This window comes from Tachypleus tridentatus, chromosome 10 (genome assembly GCF_004210375.1).
Source record: "Tachypleus tridentatus isolate NWPU-2018 chromosome 10, ASM421037v1, whole genome shotgun sequence".
Taxonomy (NCBI): Eukaryota; Metazoa; Arthropoda; class Merostomata; order Xiphosura; family Limulidae; genus Tachypleus; species Tachypleus tridentatus.
This window is the reverse complement of record NC_134834.1, coordinates 139,913,272-139,933,176: the sequence shown is the minus strand read 5'-3', so window position 1 is coordinate 139,933,176 and position 19,905 is coordinate 139,913,272.

Genomic DNA, 19,905 nt, shown 5'->3' with positions numbered 1-19,905 from the left:
TAAATAAAGAATAAATTCAGGTTAATTGGTTAGCACATGGAATCACCTACAAAAGTTCTAATATTTTCAAATCAAGACCCAAACTCAAGTGCTTTCGATTAGTTGACTTTCTTTTCTTAGGACCATAAAGAGTTATGTTTAATGAGTGTGATGAAATACACTTCGGGATAAAATCTTAAGGCCAATGAACATAAAAAAATATGCATTTTGCGTTGTTAGACTCAACCACTTATTTGAGTAGAGCTTTGAAAGATGAAAATAAGAAAAGGGAAATTAAAAGTAAAAAACGTTTTTAACATTTAATAGGGAAAATGTAAACACTATGAAATTAGCCTAAATACTAGCTGGTCAAAAAGTAGCCTTTGTGTAGCTTTTCGCGAAATTCATAAACAAAAAAACACTTTTTTTACGAGTCAAGGAATATGGAGAAAGTCTTCGTCGGTACTGGATAAAAATTTATGTAGTTGGTTGACATATAACATTTTACAATCTACCCAAATTAAAAAAATTGAATTTACAAGTTTAAAGAATATATTCATATACCTTTAAGCAGTTTAACAGCATTGATGAAACAATTTATGGTTGTATTGAAGATAATTTTTCTAGTTTTTATGCACTTAAAAGCAAGAATATTTTAATTGTAGTTTTGTTAATTAACGAATATAAATGTTTATTGTATTAAAACGTGTTGATCAGTTCTTGACGATAAAAGAAAAAAAAGTCAGACTCTGGATATAGGCTATTTCGTTAAGAACGTAACTTAAGAAATTATATATTTTAAATAATTTGTGTCACGTAACGTGAAATAAAACTTCATTGTCATTTACATAGATGACAATAATATATGAATAACCAAGTATAACTAGCCAAGAATAACCTTTAAACGTTCTCAATGTCCAAGCATTTCATTTCAGCAGTTAAATAAACAACATATTGGTAAACAAGAAGGCTTTTGTTTACCAATATGCACTTTAGAATCGTTTGAAATAAATAAGAACTAACGTTATTGTATCGACTTTTGTTCATTTATAACCAAATAAATACATGCATACAATATTAACTTTTGGTTTTAATTATACTTAGTAATGAAGCTCAGCCTGAGAAACTGATTTTATAAAATTTAATTCAAAAACCTCAAATAATTTTTAGAAATGCTTTTTTATTCTGTATTGTATTAATAAAATTAAATTAATATTTTACAATTATGATATTCTTTGTTTTTATGATTGAATGTAAAATGCAAGTCATGTTTAATTAAAAATATTAATGTGATGTTTTTCACACCCATGTGAAAAAAAACAACAAATATTTCTTTTATCTCTGTTAATAAATATTTTTATCTTGTGCGTTTTTGAAATAGCAATTTATTTTAACTTGTACAATTAATGTTTGTTTTATTTTCGTGTTTTCTAACATCTTTTAAGTTGAAGAGAAATTCCATATTTATATTGTGTGTCCAATGTACCCAAACATATAACGAAACAAATAACTTGCTTTGTTTGTTTGTTTTGAATTTCGCACAAACCTACTCAAGGGCTATCTGTGCTACCCGTCCCTAATTTAGCAGTGTAAGATTAGAGGGAAGGCAGCTAGTCATCACCACCCACCGCCAACTCTTGGGCTACTCTTTTACCAACGAATAGTGGGATTGACTGCACATTATATCGCTTCCACGGCTGAAAGGGCGAGCATGTTTGGTGCTACCGGGATTCGAACCCGCGCCCCTCGAATTACGAGTCGAACGCCTTAACACGCTTGGCCATGCCAAGCCCGAAATAACTTGCATTTTATAGTAATGTTTGTAGACATAGTATTAAAGCTTGAGTGATAAATTGAAAAACAAAGTTGTTCTTGTGAGTCGTAAAGAATGTTTTAAAATAGTGAATATTAATGCGCAAACACGGTACAAACTGTTAAACGAAGTATTATAAACAGAATCTTGTAATATCAATTACCTTAAAACGTCATCATTTGAATATGTCTCTATTCTTCAGACAGAAGTACATTTTCTTCATAAAACATACTAGTCAAATAGTTTTGTTCTTGTCATCTCGTTTCCGAGAAACACTCCATTATTCAAAGGCACATAGTTTTGTGACGTTATAAATCATATTTCAATCCTTTCGATCACAGTTGTATGCTAGTTTTTAACAACGAGATGTAAAACAAGTTGATTATGATACTGTTCATTATGAATACTGGTAACAGGAACATTTATAGATTTCAAACATTACAAACCGTTCAACTAAAGTGAATGACTTTGGACATTATTTTTTCTACGAGAATATTAAATATCTTTGCCGAGAAAAGTCAGCTTGTAAGAGTGCGAGGCCAGACAGGAATAAAGATATGTAAAATTATCGTGAAGTAAAGTATATTTGTGTATCAACATAAAAGTAATTTGCGCCTTGTGAACCTGGATCGTTGATAAAGTATTAAGTTCTAGACTGGACACAAGAATCAGTAGTGCTGCAAGTTTGTAAAATCTTAAAAATAAACCATCATTTGGAATAACTTAGTACTAAACGTTATTATAAATGATATTGTTTTTTGTTTGTATATTAAAATATATTTGTGCTAAAACTGAAAATTTTGTGTATCAATCTTGTTTGGAAAATATAACTTTGATAAATATTCACATTTGATTAACTTCAAAATTAAAATTAAAAATTTCGGCTATTTGAAACAATAAGTTAACATACAATGCTGGCCAAAATCTTAAGGCCAAGAAAAGAAAAAATATGCATTTTGCGTTGTTAGACTCAACCACTTATTTGAGTAGAGCTTCGAAAGATGAAAATAAGAAAAGGGAAAATAAAAGTAAAAAACGTTTTTAGCATTTAATAGGGAAAATGTAAACACAAACATGAAATTGGCCTAAATACTAGCTGTTCAAAAGTTTAAGACCATACCAAAAAGAAGTTCTAAACAGGGTAGGAAATGCCTAACAAGAGGACTTAGTAGTGAGTTGTACGGCCGTCATTGCAAATAACTGCAAATATTCGCTTTGGCATGGTCGATATAAGCGTTTGCAGAAAAGTGGCTGGAATGTTATTCCAAGTAGTGAAGATGGCTTCACGAAGATCATGAACTGTTTGGAATTGACATCCATTTCTATAAACTTCCCTTACCATTCACCCCTAAACATTTTCAATGCGCTCAGTTTGGGCGAACACGCTGAATGGTCCAAAAGAATCACGTTATTCGCCATGAAAAAGTCCTTTGTCCTGCGGGCATTGTGGATTATAGCGTTGTCATGCTAGAAGATCCAATCATTTTCCACACAAGCGAAGGCCTTCAGTGAATAAGGATGTTCTCTCCAACATGCCAATGTAGCCAACTGCTGTTTGACGCCCCTGTATAACCTGAAGCTCCATTGTTCCATGGAAGGAGAAAGCAACCCAGATCATGATGAAACCTCCTTCACCGTGTCGTGTAGAAAATGTCTCCAGTTGGATATCCTTATCGTGTCAGTAACGTTGGAAGCCATCTGGACCATCCAGGTAAAACTTTTCTCATCATAGAGCAAAACATTCTTCCACTTTTCTTCGTTCCATGTTTGGTGCTTCTCAGAAAAGTTTAACCGAGCTGTTTAGTTACAACGTTACAAATTTTGCTTCGATACCAGTGATGGACAGTAAACAGATAGTTCTTTGCGTAACTTTGAGCTTGATATCATACAACACCCCTCCCCACAAATAGCGCTATTATAATATATTGGATGTTATTTTCCAATTTACTTTTGGCTAATTCTAGAGATAATAATCATTGTCTGGTTTAAGTATCATATAAGAGTTTTTGGCTGGCTTTGTCAACTGTATGGTTATCAAATAAAATGACAGTGTATTTAGGATAATTATTTCGAGTAATTCATATATTTGTAGAAAATTTAATTTCTAATTAACTAAATGTCGTTCTTAAACACCCTTATAGATCTTATCTTATGTGTTACTGTCTTACATTTTTTGTTAACTGTGATTTTAGATTTTTCACAAAACGTCTCTAGTGTATTCAACAATGTCTGTAAGTCGATCGGAGTGTCACTGAAATAAGCTACGTTATTACTATATAACAATACATAAATAAATTTTGAAACATGTACAATATATAGTTTATTAACAACTTTAAACATTTGTTCAACTAATTCAATGATAAAAATTAAACGGAGAAAATGGTTTATACAGTCAGTTTTTATTTGTTCCAACACAGCATCTGAAGAAAGATATGTTAGGTCTTCTTTCACTCAGATAAAATATTTATCTTTTTATAACTGTTTTGGGACAGTTTAAATGCTTTAGTTAATACTGGGTTTATATAACACCATTCTATGGTATATGTATGACAAAAAAAAGTTAAGTCTTCAGAAAATCCACAAATTCATAATACATTTTCTTCTTTATTTTGTTGATATTCTCTTACTAAACCTTTCAACGCAAAGTTTTATAATTAATTGCACGTTGTTTATGGAAATCCGCCTGCTTTATGAAATGACTTATTTCCTTCTGCGCAATAATTAAATAGTTTAGCAAATAGAAAGGCTTCAGTCTGATGAGATGAAATAACATCTAGTAGCTCGTAAAAGTAAAATAATTCTCTGTATTTTATATTACAGACCGACAAATAATATGTGAAAGAGATGGCTTCAATTCCTTATAGTGATATACAAGCCATGGTAAAAGATTGTAACTTGCACAAAGATTAAAGAGGTTAATGCATAATCTTAGGAAAACATTTAAGTTCAAGAAATCCGTTCAACAAGAAAATGCATTACCCTGTAACCTGAACGCTTTTAGAAAGGTGGACCTTCCTTTTTCAGGAACAAACTAGAAAGAAGAAAAGCTCACATTTTGAAAGCGCTTTCTTATAAGGTATTGTATTTATGAGGTTTAATTAATACTCATTAGGCTTACTTCAAATTTAAACTTATTCATCTCTCTGCTCTACAATTATGACTGAACTGATAGTGAACTACAGTGACGAATTAATGTATACAAGAAGAAGGCAAGAGAAAAAAATATAAAATGAGATTTTAAAAGGAAATGTATCAGATGTTTAGTTTAAGGAGTTTGCACGTTTTTAAAACGTGTACGTGGTTTACACGTAATCATGTTTCAGTTTCAGGTACCATTTCATCGAGTTCATGTTTTGTTTTGTGACGTCGACGGAAGCATAACGGGATAACCAAGTTTGTTTGTTTGTTTTTAATTTCGTACAAAGCTACTCGAGGGCTATCTGTGCCAGCCGTCCCTAATTTAGCAGTGTAAGACTAGAGGGAAGGCAGCTAGTCATCACCACCCACCGCCAACTCTTGGGCTACTATTTTACCAACGAATAATGGGATTGACCGTCACATTATAACGGCTGAAAGGGCGAGCATGTTTGGCGCGACGGGAATGCGAACCCGCGACCCTCAGATTACGAGTCGCACGCCTTAACGCGCTTGGCCATGCCGGGCCCAGGATAACCAAGTTTTCAATATCTAGACGTTAAATAAAAGGAACATAAAATTATAGGAGATTCTGTTAGTCTCATATTACGATAGGTTATTGAAATGCTGGTTGTTTAGAAGAAGAAAATACAGTAATCCCTTGTTTAGAGCTCAGGTACTGTTCATGAGAATTATCTCTAAACAGGATTATTTTAACACTACATATATGGACATATGTAACTAAAGGCATTGTGTCACCTATAAATAATGTATAAGCGGTTTATTTAGGTACTGGTAAACTGCATTATTATTTATTAAAGTAAATTAACACAAACAGTCTCAAAAACAAAGGAATAGATCAAACTGGCGCCGATCCCAAGGAGGAAGACAGTAGGCATGTGAGGCAGTGGACATCATTTGGTTTCTTTCTTTTGAATTTCGCGCAAAGCCACTCGAGAGCTATCTGTGCTAGCAGGCCCTAATTTCGCAGTGTAAGACTAGAGGGAAGGCAGCTAGTCATCACCACCAACCGCCAACTCTTCGGCTACTCTTTTACAAACGAATAGTGGGATTGACCGTCATATTATAACGCTCCCACGGCTGAAAGGGCGAGCATGTTTGGTGCGACCGGGAAACGAACCCGCAACCCTCGAATTACGAGTCGAACGCCTTAACACGCTTGGCCATCCCGGGCCTTCCACATCATTTGGTTCTTTGTAATGCAGAACACAATCGCTTCACTATTAAACAAAATCCTGAATTTCCCTTAGAATGAGAATTGTAAAATTATCTCTCTGTCCTGCTCTTCATCTCAATTTTATCCATCACTTCTCGATGAGTATGAAATTTAACGTAAATACTCACCTTAATATTGTCATCACTGGACATATCAATATTTGCAGTTCTCTCCTACGTTTACGACTATATAATTATAACCAATAGACAGGCAATAGTTTGTTCTATTAAATGACATATATATTACTATATATTACTTATATATGTTCTTTGTTGCATTATTTTATGAAATATTTATCATTAGTATAAAAATAGTGTGCAGAGAATTGTAGATTTTCATTTTTTCTGTCTTTAAAAAAAATACCTACTGGATAAGAATAACGAATCTGCTTAAAGGAAGATGGCGCTAAACTGGGTCTTGTTGTACTACCGCGAGAAACTCCAAACTGTATGAAATCATACACTTATTAGAAACTTAGCTCTGAGAAGCTCATTCTCACTGTTTCTACACGCATTCAAGTCACTAACGCTTACATAAAATGTAAACTAACATGTTATTTTGAAGATTTGATGTATCTGCTTGATCGTTTGACAATGTTCCTGTGTATCAATTAGATGAAGATTTAAATGCTAGACACATTGCATAGAACACAAAGGAAAACATTAGTTGTTAAAGGATGAAATGTGGGATAATATTTCAAAAAGCATGTTATAAGATCTCAGAATCAGAGCGTGAAGAAGAACCAGTTTAAGAAAGTAGCCGGTCTTTAGTCAGTATCTAAGGGATTAGTGGTTTGAAATATTCTAATTCATTAGAACGTGGCTGGCTGAGTTAGTGTAAACTCATCCTTTCTAAGTTCGGTTTTTAAGGAGACTAAAAGGTCGTATGGTTATGGAACACTACAATCACTTACTTAAGATACAAACTCAATTCATAGAAGTGAAAACGGGAAGAAGGTGTAATACTTTAAACAAAAAAGCAATCTGATGCGTGTTTCAATGAACAGGTATAAATAGACAAGTTCGGCTAGGCAAAGAAAGGGTATAAAAACAGAAGTTCGGTTGAGTGAAGAAAGGGTATAAATTTTGCAGTTCGTTTAGGTAAAGAAAGGTAAGAACATGCCAGATATGAGAGCTAAAACTAAGTGTCAGTTTCAAACAACAATATCTACTATATGTGGATGAAGCAAGATAATTCCTGATAGGGATACAGGTATAACATAAACGAAGTGTGAATAAAGAATTTTGTAACACTGAAGGCAAAGATTTACATCCTGATCTCTGCAGCATATAAACCAATCATGTTTTGCTGAAGATCAAAGTAACAGAAACTTTACGTTTGTTAACTCATCTTAAGTATCGTCATTAACTAGCATAAGACACATGATGTTAGATGTTATCACCTCTTGTTCGATGTATATGCGAATTTTTGAAGATTAAGTGGTATAAAAACATCTAGGGAGATATCACATTATTTAAATGACAATACTCCTGCCTTAAACTCGTTAAATATTAAAGTAAATGCGACAACCTATGAAAAAGAAAATCCAATATTATTGGCTCAGCGATATTAATAAAGAATTTGAATTATGCAATAAAGCCCGGTTTGATTTCATACGGATAAAGCATTTCAGAGTCGAGGAAGCAACAAGGTTTCACAGAATAAACTTTTTCATTATGATAAGCAAACAACTTCCACAGTATAAAATATAAAATGAAATGGACTAGACACCAACGTAAGTTTCACTTACTCTCATATTGACACTTTCAAAAGATTATGGCTGACCCAGGAAAGGACGGAAATATTGCAGTCTTTTACAGTGATAATGGTAGCTCACGTATAGAGAGGAGGACCAAGACAAGGCTTTCATGTACAAACATATCAACCAATGTGTCAATATTGGCATGCAAGAGAAAGAAGTTTGATGCACAGCACTCCTCATCAACTTATAACTACATGAAGATGTGGAAAACTTTTTTAGCTTGAACGTAATATTCAGAGCCATAAAAATATGTTTGGACATGCTGAGCGAAAGTATAAGCTACCAAGTTTCAAGGAAATCAGTGAGAAAAGAAGAAACGGTTATCGATTAAAGAATGTTTGAAAGAAAATGATAGAAACAGAGTAGAAGAAGAAAACAAAAGAAACAAAGTATGTTTTCCTGTGTAGACATAATTATTTTTAAATTTCATCACTCCTTGTTCTAGAAAACCTTATTTTCAAAAACATTCTATGCACAACTATTATTACAAGTATAATTAACTCCGTATTCTTAATTGTTATGCAAATAAGTAACATAATAAAACCGACCTGTTTTATATGCTATATTATATAACCGCAACTCAAAATTTGGTTTCCTTTTCATAGTTAAAATAAATTTATTACTTTGCAAGTTGTAATTTCCACATAACAAAAGCTTGTTAACAATAATCAATACATTACTAAATAAATGACTGTGTCAGTATCTTTAGAAAAGGACTATTTTTATGCAAATGTGAAATTCTATAAATTATTTTTTTATAATTTTATATTATATGATATTTCATTTATTTTTATTTTTCGCTTCGCGAACCTTAAGACGTGACTACGAAATAATTGTTTATGTAGTTTATTTGTTAATCTTTCTTAAGAAATAAAATCTCTTTCTCTTATTTATCACTAGAAATGTGGGTAGTCCAGGTCCTGTATATTTTAAAATAAGGTATGAAAACTGTAATTTACTTATTACGAAACTGTCGGTTTGGCTTTAAACATACCTAACATATTATTACGTATTATGTCTTCAGATAGTCTAAAACTGAGATAAATTGTAATTTAGGTTTAGATGTTAAATAAATTTCGACATGCATCAAATTCATGATATTTGCCAACAAGAATGATACACACAGTTTTGTTTTTTAATATAAATGTATTTGAATACACAAACAATAATACAATTCATAAAAAGAGCTATGACAAATAATGATTTATATGCAATCATTTTACAAACTTACAACCAATATCGAGTCTTCTATCGTGGCTGAAACTTCCTTGATATTCTATCGAGGGTTCACGATGAGTGAATTATTTGGAGTTGATATCGATACAATTTATTTAACTGGGACTTGGTTAACTAAAAGAAGTCTCTCGAGAACATATTCAGACAATGGAATTGTGTAGGTTTGTTTGTTTGTTTTTAATTTCGAGCAAAACTACACTATCTGCTCTAGCTGATCCTAATTTAGCAGTTTAACACTAGCTTTTTTGGCAGTTAGTCATCACCACTCACCGCCAACTCTTGAGCTACTCTTTTACCAATTAATAGTAGGATTGACCGTCACATTATAAAGTCCTGCACGGCTGAAAGGGCGAGCATATGTTGTACGACGGGGATTCGAACCCGCGACCCTCAGATTACGAGCCGAGACCCTTAACCATCTGGCTATGCTGGGCCATGAATTGTATAGAAGGGACATGTGAGCCGGATATCTGCTGGAAAAGCCATAAGTGGAGGGTATGAGTAGATATTTTTATGTTATATCCTGAAAAAATTAATTTTCTCTTTGCTGATCATATGTGTGATTTTTCACAGTTGAATTTATATAATGTTTTGATAAAAATGATAATGCCCGACTTTAATTTGTTGAAGTTAAACGATTTATAATAATCAAAATTTCTAAATGTTCCTCATCAAATATCTGTAGTTTCTCGATAAATAAGCGTTAATTGCAATTATAGGTTCTGAAGTTTATAGTATACCAATAATATATACTGTTTCTTGGCGCCTCGAATTGGTTTATTTCATAAGCGTAAGGCAAATTCCTAAGAATTTCAATTTGCACAACAATACTAGCGATAATTTACATACACACATATATTGTTGATTTTTACAATCGAATTTTTTCCACAACTTTAGTGAATAGGCGAGAATTTTGCAAATCTGATTTAAGAGTAAAATTACATGCATTTGTAAATATATATTTAACTGAAACAAACATCGTTATTAAAATAAATATATAATAGCAAATCTGTCACAATATGTTAAGCTGTTTCTACATGGGTTGATTTCCTTGGTTCCTGTTCAATATTTGTCTTTATTTTCTATCATACCTTTTCATGTTTTTTTTTTTTTCAAATAAAATCGACAATATACTTGTATCTATTTTGTTGAAAAAGGCAGCTTAAAATTTTGTTAAACATTCCTTTGGTACACAGTAGTGACTTCAAACTATAAGAGCTCAGAAGTGAAATCAAATATTAAATACAAAACATTTCCGGCCGTAACGGTTTCCTTTTTCGTTAATATGTTAGGCTGTGTTTCCGGTACTCCTGGTATTGCTGTTTCTGTGCTTTCTTCTCTAACGTTTTGAGCCTTCATACTGTATTCAATGTTTTTCTTTCTTTCATTTTGAGCAACTTGTAATTCTCTAACATAAAAATACAACAACTTTAATGCTTTTATGGAAATTTATTTGATCTTTTATTATTATTTCTTTTATTTTGATTATATCTTCTAACAGTGTTTGTATTTTATCTATACGTAAGTATTAAGATATATGTGATCTAAAAATAGCTATGATGTTTCTAGTTAGACCCTGAGAACTAAAAGGAATCTCCCAAAAACATGTTAGAGCAAAAAATAGTGTAGGAGAGACATGTTGGCTGGATATCTGCTAGGAAAAACGTCAGTTAAGGGCCTGAATGGATATATTGAAGTATTATCCCTTGGAGAACTTTAAATAGAACGATTTGAGAGATATTTAAAAAAGAATTAGATTAATACGTCTAAGTTGCAAGTATGAAAGAAACTTTCAAAAATCAGATAGACAAACACATGAAGAATGTTTCAGATATACATTTAATCTATTTGTTTTATGTTGTATATTTCTACTGATTTTGTAACAGAAGAAAAATACATTTTATCGTAACTAAAATTTAATTACGCCAAACTATATCTGTTATTGACGTGTGAAACAACAAAGGTCATCTGGCAGAAAATAAAAATAGAACATATTGTACTTTTAGTAAAATCTTAATGAAAAATAACTTTTCTTACATGTAGTAAGACCTTTCTTATTATTATGCAATTATGGAAAAATATTTGCGTGAGCAGCTTTCAGGCAGTCCAAGTATAGAGTTTTAATTTTTTATTCTACAGTCATTTGTCATGTTGGGCAAAATTAGTTTTTATTTTGTTATAGCTTCTTCAAAATATATATAAAAATCCCGAAAAATATTCCTGTGTTTATCTAATGACTGTCATCATAGCCACAATAATGATACGTTTGTAAAAAAAATCTTCTGTCAGTTACTTATAATACGTTGGTTGTTTGTTTCGAACTAGTTTTCAAGACTGACATTAAAACGTTATTCTTTTAATAAACTCGTTGATAATAACAGTTGAACTCTTCAGAAAATAATAGCTTATATAAGGATCTGAAGTGTGCTTGACATGGTAGGAAAAAATCAATAAACGTGCTGTGGGTGTTATAGGCTGGAGTTCGTGGTGGTTCTTTCACTCGCGTTCAGAGTTTCTTAAATAATAAATAATTCACATTCTGAAGTGTACTTAAAAAGAAATTCGTCTCAAAATAAACCAGAAATAGCTTGAAAACGGTGAAGTATTTCAACGACCGTCTTCCATCGCTGTGTCACGGATTTTTATAAACTTTCTTCTGATACTTGTTTATTTCTTGAGATATTTTCTCTTTTTTGATTTATTTTGTGAAAATGTTTAAACGCTTGAGCCATTTTAAAAACAAGACAAAACTGAAAGCTAAACACACTCCCTATAAGTAAATTCAGTTTCACCCATACCGCCTCCCGCTAGTACACCCGTATGTCTACGGATTTACATAACTCAAATAAGTGGTTCAATTCCCCTCGCCGGGTTCAGCAGAGAGCTCAATGTGACTTTGCTATAAGAAAATACACACACTCACCCATACCGTTAGTAATACAATCACTTCCATTCAAAATATATAGCTATAAGAAAGTTTGTGTGTGTTTTATTATAAGAAAGCTACATCGAGCTATTTAACGAGGGGGATTAAACTCCTAATTTTAACATTATAAATCTGAAGGCTTACCGCTGTACCACCGAGTGACTATACAAAAAACTATTAGTGAAATCTAGTGTAGTTTCTGTTAGACGAGCACAAAAATCAAGTTTTCTCTTATTTTTTTCTTTAACAAACATGTTAATTCTTATGAGATCAATTTTACTTGAATAACAAAACCTCAATAAAAATGTATCGATTAGGTGAACTTATACTTAACATCATGATTAATAAGTTATTTTAGTAAAAAATAATCTTGTTCATTTTCATTGGATTCCAAGCAATTAGGGTGAGTGTGGCGTACTAGTTACTTTCAGGCCCGGCATGGCCAAGCGTGTTAAGGCGTGCAACTCGTAATCTGAGGGTCGCGGGTTTGCATCCCCGTCGCGTCAAACATGCTCGCCCTTTCAGCCGTTATAATGTGACGGTCAATCCCACTATTCGTTGGTAAAAGAGTAGCCCAAGAGTTGGCGGTGGGTGGTGATGACTAGCTGCCTTACCTCTAGTCTTACACTGCTAAATTAAGGACGGCTAGCACAGATAGCCCTCGAAAAGCTTTGTGCGAATTTCAAAAAAACAAAACAAACAAACAAACTAGTTACTTTCAGGATTGTAAATCTGCTTGTACGTGGTTCGCGTTTTGTTGCTACAAAACGCGTTTCGCAGTTTGAGGTCCTATGTATATCTTGAAAGTGGGATAACATCCCACTATTTGGTCAAACAATAACATCCTCAGAGATGGTGGTGAATGTTATTATTATCTGTTTTTCCTTGTAATCTATCATTTCATCTCCAGGTAGGTCAGTTGTAGGTTTACGAACTTACAATACTAGTATCTTAGGTTCTATCGTAGTTGCGGACAGGTAGTTCATTGAGCCACTTTTAGCTAAAATATCAATAAAATTATGTATCAGCTCAAAATAATCGATAGCTATTTACATATACCCCTTGTTCAGCTTTATACGAAAATCAACATATTTATTGACTTAGTAGGATTGGTGTAAAGTGTTGTATAAAAAAAAATAGAATTATTAGAACTTCAAAGACACTGAGTTTGAACATTTCATAGCCAGTGATAACTGTAGATATTATTAATATATCCTCTGTACATTAAAAACAAAGTGTGTGTTCTTTCTATTATAGATAATCAAATAAAAAAGTAATAGCTACATTTATTTTAAATATATTATGTTTGAAGGATATGCCTCCTGAGTAAAAAATGTAAAAAGACAATAAGATAAAAGCTAACAAACTTTGTTATTATTTATTAGTTGATCGTATTGCGTTCTGAAATCTACCTGTTTTTTTAAAATATTTTGTATTTTCTGGCCACCATTAGAACAATTTACAGGAATCTCGAATGTAAGTACTGGTATCAGTTGAGAAAATTAAATAAACAGTATGGCTGCTTTTCTTTGTCACTTGAAGTCCAGTTAGCGTGCAATAAATTAGAAACTTGAGTTTGATTACTTTATATCAAAGCAACATTGGACTATCTGCTTTGTACATCAGGGATAATTGAAACCTGCATTTTGCGTTGTCTGAAGACTTACCGCTGTCTAACCAGACAAATAAAACGTTTGTGGTGTTGGCTTAACTTAACCGTTGTATAGATATTAATTTACTTAATACTACAACTTCTAAAAAAGGTAGTTTGAAAAAATCATAACTTATCATTTACGATAATTACATTTTAAATCCTCACTGTTTGCTTATGTTTTTGTATTATAGTAATCTTAGTACTAATGTCTTTCCTTGCGAACTCGATTCAACTAATTTGGTTTCATCCTGGTGACTAAACATGCCTTAAATTGTAAAAGTGAACCAGTTTAAAAATATTAGTAAACATAGGGACTAAGTAATCAGGCTACGTAAATAGATGAGTAAAATATGATTACATCTACTACGTGTTAGAATTGCTATGCATATTCAACGTTTGGGAATTATATACAAAACACTACCATGAGAATGACGTGTTTGTATAGGGGTTAACCTCAAAAGTTCAATTAGAAAGATATTCTCTGGCTTTGTCATCATATTCACTACGTAGGTACCATTAAACAACAATCCTGTGTGATATTTACAGTTAAATTTCACTGCTTGCTGTCATTTATCATAGCTGAATAATTTGTAATCAATCTTTGTGTGATATATGTCTACTTTTTCTCGCAATCGCTTCAGCATATTTGCGAAATTAACATATTTATTTAATGTATGGAGAACTGTGGTTTTAAACTGAGAAGTGCCAGTATTGTGTACGTATGTACAGAAATCAATTATAAGAAACATATGGAGAATCTGACAAATTATTGGCAACGTGTTCAATGAAACCAGGGTGAAACCGGCAAATGAACGGTTTCATGATACATGCATTGGGGGTTAGAGTACAAACAAGAAAATTATATAATTATCGAGAACAGTAATTATTTTTTTTATTTAGAACGATAGTTGAACTAATGAAGGGAATTACAAACTAAATATTCTGATTAAAAACAGATATTCAATATAAAATATTATAGGATTCTCAAGTGACTACTTCACTAATAAGTTCACTAAGATTCTAATATCATCGCTTTATTCAAGACCACATTTTCCAGCTTTTTTCATCTACTTGCATTAAAGCTAGACTCATTATATATACAATTTGAACATTTTAATATCATATTTCCACTCATCTTAAATGGAGAGATGAGTGTGGAATGATCCATATTTATCAAATATGCATTTTAAAACAAAACTTTCCAGGAATCACATTTATAATTTATATTTAGACCTTTCAAGAAGACTGTTTTGACTACAGACAATAAATTCTTCCTTCTTTAAAGTCCAAGCAAACTTTGGTGTAAATAAAAAATTACTGCTTTAACTCAATCATAATCCAGCAATAATTTTTGATACGTATCGACATCTTACCTTATAACTACCTTACATGAAATTATTACAAGTAATAATTCGTGCTATATGTGCCATTCAGCTGTGAATCATTGTTTTGCTTACTAGCAAGAAATATTTGAAACTTTAACTAATATTTAAATGTTATTTTTCTTAATTCTATAAAGTTGTAAATATATTGAAACTCACTAGTAAAGAAAATCCTTATGAGATAAACGGAATGTTTTCTAGCAAAGCAGGTAACAGTATTTAGACTTCTCAAAAATGACATTGAACATTCTGACTTTTAAGAAATTTTGATTTATTAGCTAATCATTTAAAACAGTTCTTACATTTTGAATGATGTTAAATATTTCACAAAGCTACTAACATACCATTAAGGTGTTAGTATGTTTATTTATGGTGCGTGTATTTTTATTGTTATAAGCTGATGTAATGTTTAACAAATAACATCTCGTATTAAACAGGTAAATATAAATAAACTCCTCCATAGACACAACGTTTGGAAAATACAATACTTTTACAGCTAAAGACTTATAATAACAAATCTTCATTATAACATTAATATTTTATGCAAACTAAAAATGATTAATGAGAGTTATTATGCTTGTCCAAATTTTATATTTAGGTTCCAAATTCAACTCAATGAAGTGTTAATTATAGATAAACGAAAATATCAAAAATATAGACAAGTTTTTCTCAAACACATACACACATACGAATTTTAAGATTATTCTAAAAATATGTTAACAAAATATTTTTATCACAATTCATTTTAGGTTGTCTAAAGCTTATTTTCCATTAAAGTACAAAATACTCACAAAATTATTAAACATTATCATAAAAGCGAGAGGCAAATTGTTAACTTGTACACATTGTGAAAAGGTTTTAAAAGAATTCTCAAGCATACCTTGAGAAATTTGCTTCCTTAGGGAAGTTAAGGTTTAGATTTAGATCACTTACTTATTTGTATCAATCTGTGAATACAAATGCTTTATGAGCAGTTCATCAGCGCAAAAATATGTCTAAGTTCCTTCAAGTTTGTTAATGTAATATCAACTTGACATGAAATTCAAATAAGTTGTGTCACTGTACTTTGTTTTAGAGAGTTTTCATAAACTAAGGTTATTTCATTTTAATAAGATTTATTTATCAAATGAGTGGTTCAGCATCATTTTCATATTTATACTGCAAATTATTTATTTTGTTTTAAAAAGATAAAAATAATAAAAACTCGTATTCCTGAAGCCTAATGAGTAGATTAGGCTAACTAAACCAGTATATTAATGTTATATGGAGAAATATACTCTGTATACAGAAAAGTTAGGTTTTACTCTGCAGCCAGATAAAAGACAAATGTTCATTTGTGGAGATTTTGAAAACTATTTTCACCAATATTTATACACAATAATTTCACACTTTTAGCTATTATAGAAGTATGATATGATTTGAACAAGAAGCGCTAGGGGTGTAGAAACCTTTAGATCTCAATGAATGGTACGGTTAATCTTATCTCTTTGTGTTGTCAAATACTGGAGAAACAGGTTCTGTGTTAAACCTACTGTATGAATGAAGAGTACTTATTGTGGATGTTATGACAAACCATCTAGCAATGAGCCCAACCTATAAACCTAGAAAACCCAGCATCACTCCTCTTGCTAGGATAATGTATGAAGTGTAAACATCAGAAGGTGAACACTGTCCATTATAAGTGATTCAAAGGATATCGATATGATATTTTATTGTAATAAAACCAACTGCTTTAGAGTATATTTTCACGTGTCTATAACAGATACCTATATTCTTACGACGAAAACAATAAACTGAAAGAATATACAATAATTATAGGACTGTGGAACTTTATGTCGCCACTCACGATCATGCTCTATCACATATTGTCTTATATTTTGACTACAGCGTAGATTCATGTGTTTTCACCTGTTACAAGAGATAAGTAGAATTATCGATTTCCACAGTTGAGGAAATACATTTGTCACGTCTCTTTGTGGGTGGTTCTGCTGCCCTAAATTGATCTATATTTTTTTGTTTACAATGTTGATACGTGCAAGAGATATCACATTTTGGAAATTTGAAACCCATGAACTGAACACATCTTTATGATCCGAGTGTACGAATGTCTTGCGTTCATAAAGTATTTCATTTTTAAAAGACATCCCTCTTCCTTCGTAATACGAAATAATCTAAAAAATATGTTTTTAATATTCCTTCTTCACCTCGATTTTCCAGGTTTAACATAACTTATTGGTTTGCATGTTGAAAACCATTCTACTTAATGTAATAAAACCTTCAAAAGCACTTCGTGTCAGACACTCCTGTAATGCAATACTTCCAGAAATAGTCAGTTTTGGATGTTATCTGCATTTACTGAGTACATAAGATATTCAAATAATGCTAATGAGCATCAAACTAAGTTTCATAGCGAAAGACATGCAAAACCTATTGATCAATACACTCTTACCAAGTTATGTAAATTTGTTTCTCTTACATGATAGTCACTTTTCTAAAACTTGCATTTTCTTGGAGAAGGAAAACTAGCTCTTGGAAAGAAAACTTTCAGAAGGTTATTTTCAAATTCTGGTAAATCTTAAGATACATCGCTTTACTAAATTTCTCAGAATGATAAACAAGTAAAAATGATTGTTTCTTGTTCTTCCAAAGAACACTTATGTTCACAATAAAAACCAGTCTTTATAGTAAATAATAAAATAATACAATTACGTCTCTAAAGAAATTCAGAATTTCTTATTTTAAGTTTATAAAATAATTTGTAGTTTTATCCTTAGTAAATCGATACAAATGTTGAAAGCCTCTTTTAAGTAAATACAATAGAACAATGGAAAATATAACATTCAAGACTATGTTGTATTATTAATTGCTATAATATTTTATAAATTCAGTATATTTTGTGTAATGTCTAATGCTGTAAGTAGTACATTGGTTTTATTTTTGTTACTGTTATTACGATTTATCTTTATATTTAATTTACTTTTTATGCTTTTGTAAGGCTTTCCATCTTCTTGATGAAAACTTATCTAATCACATTTTTTTTCTACTAATATTATTCATTACTAAAAATTTATTTTCGGATTATTCCGAAGATTTCTTTCCTTGAACATCGCCCTTCACCAAAACGTAACCTTTTCTAAAACAGAGGTTAATACGTGTATAATGAGCTAATTACATGAGCGAATAAATTTCAGCTTGTTCAGGAAAATCTTAATACGTAAGCACATTATTCTCACGAACATTAACAGATCATTAGAGTACTTTATACCATGTAAGTTTTATTTCTCTTTTTGGGTATAGATTTTTTGGTGGAAAAAGGCTTTATGTGATTTAATGTCTAATTTGCATAAACATTGTTTTTCTTTGCGAACTTAGTTACATCGTCTAAGTAGGGTTGTTTTAACACTTAAACAAATAACAAAGGCTTGCGATGGTTTTGGTATCTTAAAATTTTATGTGTTCCTCGGTAATTCCTGTATGTTGAGACCCATTTTTTCCCTATCATGTGCAGATGTTTTATAAAATGTCATAAAGTCATACGTAAAAGAAAGACAACAACACGTAGTTTAAGACTAAAGATGTAGATTTAACATACAAAAGAGTCAGGATGCATGAGAATGTATATTAGTTTGACATTGATGCTCTTTCCTTTTCTTCAGTTTGTTTGTGTTTTGTTAACAAACATTTTTATAAAAATGTTCATTGTGGTAAACGAAATAATAATTCGATCTAAGTAGGAGGTTTTCTTCATTTACAAAAAAATTCTTAAGTTATTGAGAAAAAAAATATTTTTTCTCAAAATATACGTAGCTCAGTTATGGAAAATCTGTTATTAGAAACAAAACACATTTTATGAAGTTTAAATTCGCAGTCTTGTGACCATGTGAAAGCCATTAGTGTTTGTTGAAAAGAAATATCAATATACAAAAAACTTTATATACTTTATCGAATGGAATGTTAATTATCTATCTCTGTGAAACGTTTAACTTATGCCTGTACGTATTAGGTCCCTGGTCGTACAACTTATAATGCTAAATAACTCCGAACACCGATCCCTGCGTTGAACGTGATGTTACACTTTATTACTTTATCCTTAAAACATGTGGAACAAACTTCTATTTTTCTGTCTGTCTTATAATTTTAAAATAGAATACACTTATGTTTTCCTGACGAACAAAAATAACTATTCAGCAAGATAGTTTTCAATTTTCGTTTTATAAGCTAAATACATAGTTTTTAACAATTTAAACACTATTAGCGACACAGTAAACATTTTAAAAAGTGAATCTCGTACATATATTTTGATAATTTTTCATCTTACGTTGATAGATGTACAATAATTCATTAAACTGCACCCTATCAGTATTCACTTTATAGTGGATAAAAAAATTGCTACTGAAGAAAACTCAAGTGGTTCGAGATCATTGATAGTGCTGATTTCAAAACTCTATTTGTAATTATATCGCATCTAAATGTACTTATTGTCTCATAGTTTATCAGTACTATGTGAAATACAATGCAATAGTTAAGTACAGTAGATTAATGCTATGAAATTAAGTTTACTTGGACAGTTTTATGGGTAAAAGAAAAAAGCATTTCAAACATTGTACTGTATTGATATAAAATTCCAACTTATTCATATATGCTATTTGTTCTCAATTACAAAACTTTAGCTTGTTTCCCACACTCACTTGCTCCGCACAGAAATAAAAAAACTCTCACTTGCTCACTTTGCTAATACACTTAAGTCCCTTGACTGAGCATAAAAGGCATATTAGCTCTTT